General features: G+C 32.5%; 2 long non-coding RNA genes across 5 annotated transcripts; one reads left to right on the top strand and one right to left on the bottom strand.

The window, feature by feature from the left end:
• Window positions 1-418: 418 nt before the first annotated feature.
• Window positions 419-6,027, top strand: LOC127149675 (uncharacterized). Its single transcript, XR_007821412.1, has 2 exons — window positions 419-854; window positions 5,724-6,027. It is a non-coding gene; the product is annotated as an uncharacterized LOC127149675 (long non-coding RNA).
• A 3,208-nt stretch (window positions 6,028-9,235) lies between these two features.
• On the bottom strand, window positions 9,236-13,530 carry LOC127149674 (uncharacterized). 4 transcript variants are annotated; one of them, XR_007821411.1, is made up of 5 exons: window positions 13,075-13,530; window positions 12,467-12,579; window positions 11,728-11,833; window positions 11,124-11,347; window positions 9,236-9,584 (listed from the first exon to the last, which is right to left on the bottom strand). It is a non-coding gene; the product is annotated as an uncharacterized LOC127149674 (long non-coding RNA). The 4 variants fall into 4 exon arrangements; XR_007821410.1 differs by having other exon boundaries at window positions 11,124-11,833; XR_007821408.1 differs by lacking the exon at window positions 11,728-11,833.
• Between the last annotated feature and the right edge of the window lie 830 nt (window positions 13,531-14,360).

Genomic DNA, 14,360 nt, shown 5'->3' with positions numbered 1-14,360 from the left:
AGATATTAAACGATTGTTTAGAAGGGTGAACAATCACTACTACAAATTTGGCCTTTCTTGTTGCACGCAATTGTTGATTTCTTGACGGTTATGACAAAAGACCATCAAGAAAAATATTTTTCTTGATGCAATGGTTATCTTGACAGTCCCTACCGTTAAGAAAAGATTTCTTATTTTTTGGGCTCATATGTAAAAAAAGTAAAATGTGTGGGTTTTTCAATTGAAATTTTGTTGATGGTAAAAAAACTATCAAGAAAAGTCTTTCTTAATGGATAATACATATAAAAATACCATATTAATTTATAGGCATTGTCCATCAAGTAATTAGATGCTTTTTTGAAATAGTTTTCCTTGATATGCTTAAAAAATGGGTCTACGAAACCAAATATTTCAAAAACATTTCTTGATGGGCGACAACCATCAAGAAAAACCTTTCTCGATGGAAATGAACCAGCAAAGAAAAAAATTATTTATTTTTCAAACAATTTTACTGGATGAACAACAACCATCAACCAAAATATTTCTTCGTGGTCTATGCCCATAAAGTAAAAATGGAATTAATTATTTTCCCAAATCTCTTTCACTTTTTGATTTGGATGCACTTCTCGTAAAACCTCCATCAATTGAAGGTCTGCCGCAATTCGAAATATCCCTACCCTCAATCAAAGGTCTGTCACTCGCCATCGCTAGTTTGCCCTTCAAAGTTTTCTCCTACCCTCATGAAGTATATCACTACAATTCGGTTGGTTCTTTGTTGTCAAGGTAGACATCGTGGGTTTCTTGCCGTCGAAGCCCTTTCTATTGAAGAGTTTTGGCCGTCGAAGCTCTCCTGTCGTTGTGGATTTTCCTCTAAGGTAAAAAGAATTACCTTTCATTTTTTAATTGAGGAAGCAACGTCTTTCAACTCCCTAATTTGAACGTATTGACAAATTTAGATTGTGTGATTTCGGGTTTTTCTTTTCCTCTTTTGCTTTGTTTTCCTCAAATTTGAGTTCTAATTGTGGACATTTTCTTGATGTTTCAGTTATTGTGGATATTTTTCTTTCATATGTTGCAATTTCTTAAGGTTAACTTAGAAATGCTTCCATTAGTTAAGAGAGTGAAATGTAGAATGTGGCGTTATGGCAGCCATAAGTTCTTTTGAGAGTTCGCCAATCGAGTTCTCCCTACCATTTCTACTAAATTTATTGCCTACCTTAGCCTCCATCTTATTCCAAACAACCTCATTAATGGATTCCTGGGGCTGTGGCGTTCTCCTTCATCAAATTAGGTTATGAACCTTTGAAGTCTTTTATGGTCTTTTATATGGTGTATTTTTTTTTTTGTTTTGTTTATTTATTTATTTTATCAATTGATTCAATTTTGTTCTAAAGATGACAATAATTCCCAATTTGCGGATAGTCTTACAAAATAAGCGTAAAGGGTAACTATCAATCTTAAATGATTTTGGTGAGTGTTGTTGTATCATCCGATTATATCATATTTCAAACAAAAATAGTATACTCGTGTCAAGTACATGTGTCACAAAAGTTCAGGTCTATTGATATTCCTACCAATGAGCTAACTATTATATGCACATAATTGGTAAAGGCAGCGGTGTACAAAATGCCTACATGGTGGAATGAGGTTGGACAATGCATAAAAGATGTGTATTACGCCAGAAAGCCTGTGCAACAAGGAATGAACTAGAAAATTCTCAAGAATGATGATGAAAATGACATCACCATGCACAAGAATGGTTCTTATTGTTGGTGGAAAAGAACGTTGATGACTAATATATGTTTTGTTGATTGTTATTTTTGAAAATGAAGCATCGAGCCTGTGTTTAAACAAAAATGATTTATTGAATTATATTCCCAAAAGGTTTTAAAAGCATCATTCACTAAGTCCTTTGACTTACGTTTTAAGTTTTTTCTCCCAAGTTGTAAGAGGTAATCGATCTTTTAGAAAGATAAGCGATCGAAAATAAGTGACCATTTGGGATGCTAAGTGATTGTATTTGAAAGGATATGCGATCAGGACTTAGTGATTGGTCATGGAGTTAAACAATCGGACTAGGAACCTAAATGATCATTGAAGGTTGAAGAGTTTGAAGGCTTTGGCATTTCTTTGTTTAACTTTTATTATAAGAAATTGTACCATATCCTATACGATTGTGGAAACTTTTGAGTTTCAGTTAATAAGAGAAAATTTTATAATTTTATTTCTACTACATAATTTTTACTTAAGTATAGTTTTAGGTGTGATAAGTAATTTGGAACAGGACGTCAAAACTTCGTATCAAAGCAATACGTTCTTTGGGAGTTAAGTATTTAAGGTCTTTTGCAGGAAGTAATTTATAGAAAAGTATGCCACCAAGAAGAAGAAAGAAAGCAGGGAGTAGATCAAGGTTGACAACTGAGCCTACAATAGATTCAGATGCTCATCAGTGAATCCAAATGCAAGGAAAGAGGAAGAAGAAGCGTTGTATAATAGGGTTGCACAAAAATTAATTTAAGTTCTTTTGCAGGAAGTAATATATGAAAGGCAAGATGGGTTCCTTCATTTGGAATAAGGGGAACTAATTTTGGTTGCAGATTACGAAAAGAAGTTCACAAAATTGATTTGGTATGCAATGGGAATAGTGGATACCAAAAGAGAAAGATGCAAGCAATTTGTGGATTGAGAACAGAAATTAGAATGCCTGTTACAGACATTATAGCGTGCTATGGTTACATAGAATTGGTGAACACAACTCTGCAGGTTGAAAGGAGTTTGAACGGGAAAAGATCATGTTCAGTGGTAAGTACAAAGGAAGGAAGAGAGAGTATTGATAACTTGTAGAAATACAAGTTATTATGGCCTTTTAGGTAGCACAATAGAGCTAAAACGCGGGATAAATGTGTCAAAACGCATAGCCTTCTATCGTAAATTCATAAACATCAGAGAATATAACTTGCATAAGTCTCCATGCCTGTTTTACCAATCTTAGTGTTTTATTGTAGGAATATAAAGAAAAGAAGAAAGACAGTAATTATAGAGGAATTCATGCTACGCTATACGAAGATTGTCTGGTGACTAAATACCTCTAGGAGAGGAATCACATTACCACGCAATAAGAATTCACTAGTAGACAAGAATGGTAGTTGAAGTTAATGTAACGTGAAAAAGGCTACAATCGATAATGACATGATCAGAAGAATCGAAGTTTTCCGACAAATGTAGTCTATATAAAGTCTCCTTTTACACCAAGTAACCTAGCTGGTATAAATAGACCAAAACCTAGAAAGCTCTAGGAGCTGGCAAAAAAGACTAGCTTTTTGCCTTTTGTAAAAGTTCATCCTCTACTCTGGTTAATCTTGTAAGTGAGAGCTTAAAGAGATATTAGAAAGAGACTCCATCGTCTTCTTCCCCCTAACTTTTAAAAGAGCCAAAGAATGCTTAGGCATTCTGTAGCTCGGCTCATCCTCCTTCTTACTTTCCATTTTTGTATTAGTTCATTGTAATGTATGATGTTTATATTGCACAGTGGCCGAAGGTCAATATTCTTTCATACATTAAAATTTTATTCCTTTTTAATCCATCATGTCTTTACTATTCATCTGTCAAAGTGTTATAAGTAGTTTAAGTTTGTGGTAAGTTCTTGATAAGAAGTATAACTTATAAGGTTTATCGCGTTAGTTGAGTTTAATCCCATAGCTTGGTCAACGTTTGTCGCCAACTTCTCGAAAGAGTCAGTAGCAAGGACATGGCTAACACACGCAAGAGGAAGTTTGGAAACAAACTCTACCTTGGCAATTCAACTTCCATGATTTACGTTCCGAAAGGAGAACAAGTCTAGTGATTTGGTGTTGAAAGGTTGCCACCCTTAAAAGAGAGATAATATGAATCTTATAAGCAATAACTTCTATATAGCTGTCAATTAATTAAGTTTTATCATTTGCATCCTTATAGATGAGCAAGTGTGGCGTTTAAGACATTGAGAGGTGCTTGCCTAAATTAAAAGCTAATTAACTTATCTCTATCGCATTTAGTACTACCGCGTAGTTTAATCGCTTACAATGCGAAGATCTTCCTTCACAGTTTCTTGACACAATTTAGTTCACTTTCCCCTCTTGTCCCATTTCTTGCTACCTTTTATAGAATCTCTTATTTAAATATTTAATTTAACACCTAGTCATACTTTTGCTTTAAATTGTATAGAATTTGCATACTGCCTAGATGAGAAGTAAGCTTTATAACTAAGATTTGGTAGAAACTCCCTATGTTCGACCTTGGCTTACCCAGGAAACCTATTGTTTCGCTTACACTTGGACAAGTGATAGGAAAACTCTGTATCCAACGAGGACTTGGTAACTACGCGATGAAAAGAGATCCTAACTTTTATTGCATAGTGCTGATCTAGAGATGTAGTGAGCATCTCACATGCAATGACCATTACTCGCCGTGTAGAGAGGTTTGCAATATGAATTTAACTTGCACATCTCAATCGCACAAACCCATGCAATAAGACTATAAATGAAACACAACACTAAACCCTAAATCCCAAACCAAATCTCATATACCAAGTATAGGAGGATTTAGTAAGAAATCTAAGACCAACTTTGGCCAAGGATCACGTTAGGGTGGCAATCAGAGGCAAAAATGTAATGATTGTGGTAAGAGGTACATAGGAACTTACAGACAAAGAAATATTATTTGTTTTAAGTGTGGTGAAAAAGGGCATTACAAAAATGAATGCCCAAATAAGGTTAATGAAGGGGAACAGGGACCAAAACAAGTGGGAATTGCATCCCATCTAGTTCAGTAACCCTCAAGGGGAGATTCTGCCTTAGATAAGGGGAAAAGGGTTATATAGAATTTAAGGAACAATAAAGAAAAAGAAAATTTTCAGATATCTAAGTTTCTATTATAAATTTCCTTTAGCATGTAATTACCAAACTTCAGATCATTAAAATTAAGTAATAAAATTGTTATTTGTGGAAAGTTTGAAGTGAAGAACTGTTATTTAATCGAAATTTCTAAAGATGGGGAGAATTGTAAAACTCGTGTCTTAATAGAAGGTTTTGAAAAGCATTTTGCTAAACGATCATGTAAGAAAGCAAATGATTTTGCAGGTAGTTAAACGATCGTATAAGAAGTTGGATGATAATATAAGAAGTAAACGATCGTTTAAAAAGCAAAACGATCGTATGAAAAAGACTACATGATTTTGTAAGAGATTAAACGATCATTTAGAAGGGTGAACGATCGTGTAGGAGGTTTAATGAGGTTCTTCAGGTTATAATTATCAGATTAATTAATAAAGTGGATTCCAGGTGTCGTAACATGTAAAGATTTAGAATTTGGTTAAGCAAGAGCTGTCAAGATTATAGGAGTTTAAGAAATGACTAATCCAACTTAGGATTAGTATAAATAAGAGAAGAGGACAAAGAAAATGAGAAGGGGAGGGGGGTTATTTTGAAATTTAAAAAGGGGAAATGATAGAGGTCATTAAGTAAGAAGAAGACTAGAGAAGAGCTCTGAACAAAAAAGAAAACTTAGTACAATGAGTGATTTTTCTAAATAATCATGTTTCATAAGTCATGTATTGCATGTTTACATTTATAGAAAAGCATGTTTTGAAAGAAAGTTTTAATGTTATGTTTCAAAGTTAAATTCATGTCTATTGATTGTATTGTATGCTATGTTTGTGAGTAAACCATTAGTCATATTCCTATCAATGAGCTAGCTATTATGTACAGATAATGGACAAAGGAAGCCGTGTAGAAAAAGTTTACATGGTGGAATGAGGAGGGACAATGCATAAAATATGAGTATTGCGCCAGGAAGCCTGCACAACAAGGAATGAACCAGAAAATTCTCAAGGATGTTGTTGATGAAAAGGACATCACCATGAACGAGAATGGTTTATGTTCTTGGTGGAAAGGAATGTGTATGACTAATGTGTGTTTTATTGATTGTTATTTATGAAAATGAAGCATTGAGCCTATGTTTAAACAAAAATGATTTATTGAATTGTATTCTCAAAAGGTTTTAAAAGCATCATTCACTAAGTTCTTTGATTTATGTTTTAAGTTTTTCCTTCCTAATTTGTAAGAGGTAAGCGATCATTTAGCAAGATAAGCGATCAGGTATATAGGTAAGCGATCAGAGGTAAGCAATCATTTAGGATTCTAAGCGATCATGTTTGAAAGGTTAGGTGAACAAGACTAAGCAATCGGTTAAGGAGCTAAATGGTCATTGAAAGATAGAAGATTAGACTGGGAACCTATGAATGATCGACTTATTGATTATGGTTTTATTGAGTGGACACAAATATATTTATAGTGAGAATAGTGCAGCTGTGAGCTATAGAGGAACATCCCGTTAGTTAACGAATATTGGTTAGTTAAATTAAAAGAGTTTAGCCGATTAATCTCCAATCGCTAGAGTTCATGATATGTAGGTCTATGAGGTCCTCATAGCTCATCTCGAAATTAACCTTAAAATAGTGTGATATAGTAATAATTCAAATTGTTTGAATTCTTTAGACAGCAAGATGTTTATTATATTAAATATAATTAATGGCTTGTTAATGAGAGAGAAGTAATATTTAAATTAGATTTAAATATCGAAAATTTGATCGAAACATTGAAAATAGATCAATCGGGTGAGTTGATTGGAATTAGTGGAATTAAATTTAATTAAACCAATTAAATTTTAATTTAGTTTAGAATTAATTTTAATTTAATCAAGAAGGAAAAGATTGAAAGTGTGATTAAGAGGCGGATATTGATTTTTGAATTTGAAAGTAAAAGTTTGACTTTGATTTAAAGTTAATTGAAATACTCAAACTAAGTGGGATTATTCCCAAATTAGTGATATTATGAATAAACTACTAACATAAGTTTGGTGTTCTAATTCACATGATATTTGTCACACCCGCCCCACAAGCACCTTAAGTAGCTATGTGAGATGTAATATGATCTTGAGTATTTTGACGTGCTAAACGCCAAAACACTCAGCTTGAGGTTCATAAGCTTTCCTTAATCGCCTAGTAGCTTATTTGACTTAACTTAGAACTTATAAATAGACTTTAGGCGATAAAAAAAACTTTAGACAATAGAAGTAATCAATTCTTAAGCTTTTTTTACTTACCATGCGACTACACTACTTTACAACACTTAGCTAAAAAAAAAAATACAAGAACAATACTTAACTTAAAACCAGAACGCCTAGCAGCCTTCTCGCCCAGTCAGCTTCTTAACCTTTCCTTACTTGGCCTAAATGCCTAATCCTTGGAAGATAAAACTTTAAAATGTAAGTCAACAGACTTGGTAAGGTTTTAAGTAATATCCTTTTCACGAAATACCTTTTATAAACATCAAATTGAATAAATTCACCTTTTCATATAAATATATCATTTTGCATAACAAATCATATACATTCAACATTTTTCTTAAAAACACATTAGTCAACAATCATTCCTTTCCCCAAGAATCTCGGATCATTCTTTATGCTAGGTGTCAACAACATTCGAGAATATCCTGATTCATCCTTGTTGCTCAGGCAGAGATGCAATGCACATTTTTTATACATTATCCTACTTCATTTTACAATGCACACCTTTTATACATGGTTGTCTTTACTCTTTATGTGCACACAATAGTTAGCTCATTAATATGAAGAAGATTAATGGTTTGAACACCATTTCACCATCATTGAAATCACATAAAACATGCTTTAAACGTAACATAAGTATTTGATTGGAAATACCCTTTGAAAAATTCATATATCAAACATCATTTCAAATCTATAAGAACTTAAAAGAAAACCTTTAAACATAAACAAATAATTTTAAGAAATAAACACTCACACCACTTGATTACTCAACTCGAATTGCTTCACTTTTTCTTCTTCTTCTTTTGGCATAAACACTTTGACAACACTTCAACACTTTAAAATTTCTCTTCAAAATTTTAGAATAGTCATTCTCAATAATCTGGCTGAACACCACTATTTATACTATTCCTTAAACAAGCTTAGTCACCTTAAAACTCTTGTCAGCTCGCCAACTCCTACTTTTAGTGGTGCACGTGTAGTCATATAGTTTAATTTAAGCATGCTTAGCTTAAACTCCCACAAGCAGCCCATTAAGCAACTTAGGAAACTTCTAGAAAGTTTTCTTGTTTTTCCTTTTTCCTCCCTTTCTATATAACAATCAATCTATTACATTTATCAGATGATTGAATGACTTTTTTTTTTTTCTAATTTGATTAGTCTACATAATAAACTTCCATGTTCTTTTCTATCCAAAAAGAGAAGAAATGTTGGGAAAGAGCCAAAGGTAAACTGCACATTTGCCTTATGTATTCTATTGTTGTTGTCAATAGTTTTATTATTTAAGTTGCTTTGCTCTCATCCAAAACACAATAGTTTAGTTTGTTTCTATTGAGTTTGTTCTATTAGTTATTTGTGTTTGATGGTTTTGTTTAATTGTTCTTGTGCTTTTTAAATGTAAGGAGAGTTGTTAGTGCTTCTTGCTTGTTCAAAACGTTCCAGTGTTATGTTTATTGTATTAGTTGTTTGTTAGTTGAAAAGTTTTATTATCTCATTCAAAAAACTTGGAACTTCTTTTTGTAGTGTTGTAGACTTCTTTACATTTCTAACTTGTGAAAGGTTGTAGGTTGTAGGTTTGGGTTAACTCAGATGATTGCTTAAGATTTCACTACTACAAAAACAGACTCTCTTGACGGTTTTAAACTGTCAATAATGATAATTTTTACGGTTTTAAAACCGTCGTTGAATCCAGTGTCAAGAAAGACAAAGTTCTTGACGGTTGGTAAAAACGTCAAGAATAGTGAACGTTGACAGTTTATGACCGTCAAGTATTCCATTTTTCATGACAGTTTAAAACCGTTAAGAGTATAAGTGTTCATGACAGTTTAAAACCGTCAAAAATATGAGTATTCATGACAAAAACCGTCAAGAATATGAATATTTATGACATTTGATAACCGTCAAGAGTGGTTTTTCATGACATTTAATAACCGTCAAGAGTGCCTTTTCATGACATTTAATAACCGTCAAGAAAGTGATTGTTTATGACATTTAAAAACCGTCAAGAATGCAATTGTTTATGACATTTTAAAACTGTCAAGCATTTTTCTATTTTTTTTAATAATTCAATTATATTTGTACATGTATTATGCTCTTATTTGTCTTGTATAGTGGTCCAACAATTGTTCCATAAATACATATATAAGTGACAATATTCATCAAATATAAAACATTTCACCATATCATTTCCAAAACTTTACAAATATTCCTATCATTTATAAAACCAATATACAATTCGATCATAGTTTCAGAATGGCTACAATAACAAAGTTTCAGAACAATTCAACTCTTATAAACGATTCACCTATCATCCATATGAACAATTCACCTATGAACAAATAACCTATGAACAGATAACCTATCAACAAAGTTTCAAAATGACTACTACAACAAAGTCTCAAAAGTATATACCAATCAACCCCCTCCATATGAACAATTCAAAGAATCAACCCCCTCCATATGAAAAGACCCTCCAAGTTTGCTGTTTCTTCCCTCTTTCCTTCCTGCATAATAGAACAACAGTTAACAAACAAAAACAAACCTCCCAAAAAGTTGCAAAATTTTTCCACCATTTGAGTAAGGATCATAATACATTATTAGAATTTGATCAACAAAAAGAAGTAAATTTTCAAGTTTGAAGTCTTTCTAACAACAAATAAAAGGGAATTCTTATAACAAATAATAATAAAATAAGTAAATAAATAAATAAAACATAAAAAAAAAAACAAGAAATATCAACGGAAAGAAAAACCTAAGGTCTAAGGAACATGCCTTCTTCCAGATTTCAAAGCTTCCAGCATTGAAATCTGTTTAATAATAATAATGTTCATGGAAGAGTAACATTATGTGAGAAAGTTTGAAATTCAGGGAAGAGAAACATGATGTGAGAAATATAATAATAATGTTCATGTCTCACAAAAACTAGCTTGTAATTCGAACCTTAAATCACAATTATAAGAACTTAACTCTAAGGACTTCAAAGTTACAAATATATTAGAGTATAATTAAGTTACAGATCAATTCCAGCAGTAAGTTCCTGTGATTGGTGTTCAGAGTAGAATTAATTTACAAATGATTGCAAATTAGACCTCATTTGATTTTCGGTTCTAAAAAATTTAGCAAATAGATACTACTTCTACCTATGAGTTTCTTTGTTTTGTAATTTACCACCTAATGTTTTCAAAATTAATGTCATGTTTTAAGAACTACAAAAAGTAAACTTTTAAATTTTATTTTCCAATAAAGAAATGATGACGAAACAACCTTAGATTTCAAAAAGATTAAACTGAACTGAAGTAGTTATCAAACAAGGTCTTAGTGTTTAGTAACCTTAGTATGATTAGATTCCTCACTTCACCCAAAACTTTTCTGGTTCTAGATACTGAAATTGCATGGTCTACAATTACTTTAAAATAAAGAGAGAAAATACCATGTACCTATGAGTCTTTTAGGTCTAAGAAAATGAGTTTAATTTTATCGTGGTGCGGTGTTCTTATTTTTCCCCTTACTTCACTAAATAATATTCGCCAATCACTTATCTCGGGAACAAATATTCTAGACAGTTGAAAGAACCGAAATGTGTTGAAATATAAAAATATAATGGAATACAATATCACTCCTCCATGTGAGGCTACTTTACCTCAAGTCTTGAACCAACTACACTTTCTCCCTCACCATAACAACTTCCTTAGCTAATTACTAATACCCTCAAAACCACAAGTGTATTACAAATTCTACCCTAATAGCATTTCTATTAGTACATCTGGGTTCTATTCTATCAGGTTTCAGGAGAGAAGTTCATTCCAGAGTTTCATTTATTGAGGTTTCTTCTAAGCATTGGACTTCCTCCATGGTCCTCATTATTCCAAAGAGTCTAATGTTATAATGTTAGCTGACAACCAGCATTTTAAAACTAAAGTTGGCCTCAAGATTTCTCCTTTGGGGATGAGGCATACAAGCCAATAAGCTTCACAAGTTATATAGAAAAATATCAATAAAGGCACAACAAGTAAAATCATCAATTATTAAAAGAAAAAACTCACCTCCTTCTATTGTAACTTGTATAACAGAGATTCTAAGGTCATTCTTAAATATCAACATCACAACTATTGTCAATGATAGAATTCACTGGCTTTTAACTTTTCTCTTAAGTCAAAAAACAGCTCCCCCGGAATGACCCTTAGAGGTAAAAATCAGTCGTTAAAACATTGTTAAAATCTCATAGGCTCTAATTCTTCCCTTGGATTCAGATGTTCAACCCCCACCCCTGCAAGGATATGCATGAAATTCAAAAGAGTATCATGAAGGAAAATACTAAAGTTTAAGCCATGTAACATTTCTAAAATGTGGGGATAGGATAGAATGGATTGTTTTTTAAAAAAAAAAAACGCTATTGGATTTTGTGATATAAAATCAAGAGGTCCTCCTAGTTTCCTGAGAACGTTGTTTCAAATTCAGTAGCAATCCAAAAGAATTATAAGCTGTGTAATTGCAGATACCTAATGCTAAACGTTCCATTAGTCTTGTTAGGATAAAGATTTTGAATCTTATATCTAATAGATGCTAGATACATTAAGAACATATTCTAAGAGGGCTGTAAGAAACATGCAATACAAAATTCTGCTGTTTGATTCTTTTATTTTGTACCAGTAACGCTCAAGATCCAATTTTTGTACACCAATAGCAAGAAACTTCCTCTAGAAACCACGTTCTTTAAATTTCCGCCTTGAAAGATATACTACAGATTCGGTATCTGCCATCATGAGTAAGAAATTGAAGGAAAGAATGACTAAAAGGGCTAACAGGTAATCAAACGGCAAGATCCCGTTAAAAATTAGGAGTTTACTCTAAGAAGAGAGTTAACCAATGCAATAACCTAAATGTTAGGCCTATGCCAACAGTTTGATAATCAACAAAATGCCACAAAGCTTACATTTGAACCAAAATCATTTGTGTGGTATTGTCTGAGATTTGGGAAGAACAGAATGATTGCAATTTTAACAATAGAGCAAAAACATCAAAGGAGAATTTTTATTGCACTTTTTTGGTGTAAGGATTACCTACCTCTCAAAGACTACAGCATAAATATTCTCGACTGTTTTCCAAGATGTTTTGCAAGTTTGGGAACCTTTCTACATACTATGACTCTGTTTAATTTTATCTTCCAAATAGGCAACCTCATGTAATAAAAAAAATACTTGTATAATATGATTTAAAACCAACTTAAAGAAAGGAACTCATAACAACAAAAATCTCAAGTGTCTTGCAACCTTTTGTACTATAATTTAAAATCTAGTGAATTATAGTAGAAAAGGTTATACTAATTTATGAAAAGTACTTTATAATAAACAATCGTCAAAATAAAAGCTCATAAAAAATTTCATACCTCTCATGCTACAATACAAACCATGAAATTCGTCCCATCGCAGCACCCCTTTCCAGGACCAGAAGAAATAAAACCCATGGATGTGGAAAGCACTAGACCCTTTAAATTGCTAGCTGAATACAAGGAACCATGGTTGTGTAAAGGAATATTCTAAAGTATTGCAACATTATTACCTTGACCATCTCAAAATAAGTATATAACAACAGCAGACGGAGACTTGCAATCCAAAGGAAAAGTAAGTCAACAACTTGATTTGAAGGGCTTTAATTTAACCATTTCATTCCAGTTTTGCTTATCACCTTTGATTGTGAGCTCCTGTATTCATATTCATTATTCATTTCTCAAAGACATAAAAATGAATGCCTATCTCTCCAAACAACCAAGTAGAAGCAACATAAGCATTTTTTATCCCAAGCATCCGATAACTAGGTAAACAATACAAAATCAAATGGGATGGTCAAGCTTTAAATCGTCACAAAGAAACCATGTTTAGAGCACATTAAAGAGCAGCCAACATAAACAAAACAAAGTCCAGATCTATAATGGAAACACCTTTCTTAGATTCAAAAAAGAGATTAATTAAACACAAAAAGAAGGATTAGACTGACCTTGAGCGACCTGAGTCGTGAACCGGCGATTCTATGCATGGTGGAGCTGAGTGGCAGTGAACCCTAGAAAAGGTTGAGGCTCGCCTTAGTTTCTCCCTCGAGTTCGGTTTTCAAAGAAACCCCAATGGTGGCTGTGACAGGGGCCGTAGAAGGAAAGCTTCGGTTTTGTTCCTTTAACCAATAGATCTTAGTAAAAATAAATAAATTAATTAATAGATAAGTAATTCAGCGGGTCAGGTGCGGCGTAGAAGGCGGCGTCCAGCAGTGCGACGTCCAACGGTGCGGCGTCTAGTGGTATGGCGTACAGCACAAAACGGCGGCGTCATGAGCGACGACGTACGGCACGAGCGGCAGAGGAGCTCTGTCGTCTTACAGTGAGAGAGCACAGTGAGAGAGCACAACGAGATTGGAGATGGAGGCGTGACATATTTGAGATGGAGGCGGGGAAAAAGAAAAGGGTTAGAGGAAAGGTTTTATAAATTAAATTTATTTTAACAAATTGTTTTATTAAAATAATTTTTTATAAGTTTATTTTAATAAATTTATTTTATTAATTTTATTTTAATAAATTTATTTTATTAACTTTATTTTAATAAATTTATTTTATTAAATTTATTCTATTAAATTTATTTTAATAAATTTATTTTGTGGTGGGAGGGAAAAATTGTGTGGGAAAATAGGGAAAGGGAAATTGGGGATTTAGGTTTTTTTAAAAAAATGAAATTAGTTTTTTATTTAAAAAGTAAAAAGAAATTAGGGTTTTTTAAAAAAAGAAATTATGTTTTTATTCTTTTTTCAATTATTTAGTAATTCTTGACATTTCTGAAACGTCAAGAAAAAATCCTCTTACTTGACGTTTTAAAAATGTCAAGAAATTTTAAAATTACTCCTCTCCGCATTTCATAAAAATTCTTGACGTTTTAAAACGTTAAGAATTTAATCGATATTACTTGACGTTTTTAAAACGTCAAGGATAACCAAATATTATTTGACATTTTGAAAAACGTCAAGAATGTCAACTTTATAAAAATTCTTGATGTTTTAAAAACGTCAAGAATTTAGAAGATAATCCTTGACAGTTTATAACCGTCAAGAAAAGGTTCATATTTCTTGACAGTTTAAAATCGTCAAGAAAGCTAAAAATTGTCTACCCTCCGCCTTTTCATAAAAATGCTTGACGGTTTTTCTATTAAACCACCCCTTTCTTGACGTTTTTTCAAAAAACCGTCAAGAAAATAAAAATGCAACCGTCAAGAAAGCCTCTTTTTCTAGTAGTGTTTATGGTG

The sequence above is a fragment of the Cucumis melo genome, chromosome 6, assembly GCF_025177605.1.
Source record: "Cucumis melo cultivar AY chromosome 6, USDA_Cmelo_AY_1.0, whole genome shotgun sequence".
In the NCBI taxonomy this organism is placed as follows: Eukaryota; Viridiplantae; Streptophyta; class Magnoliopsida; order Cucurbitales; family Cucurbitaceae; genus Cucumis; species Cucumis melo.
This window is presented reverse-complemented; position numbering and strand designations above follow the sequence as displayed.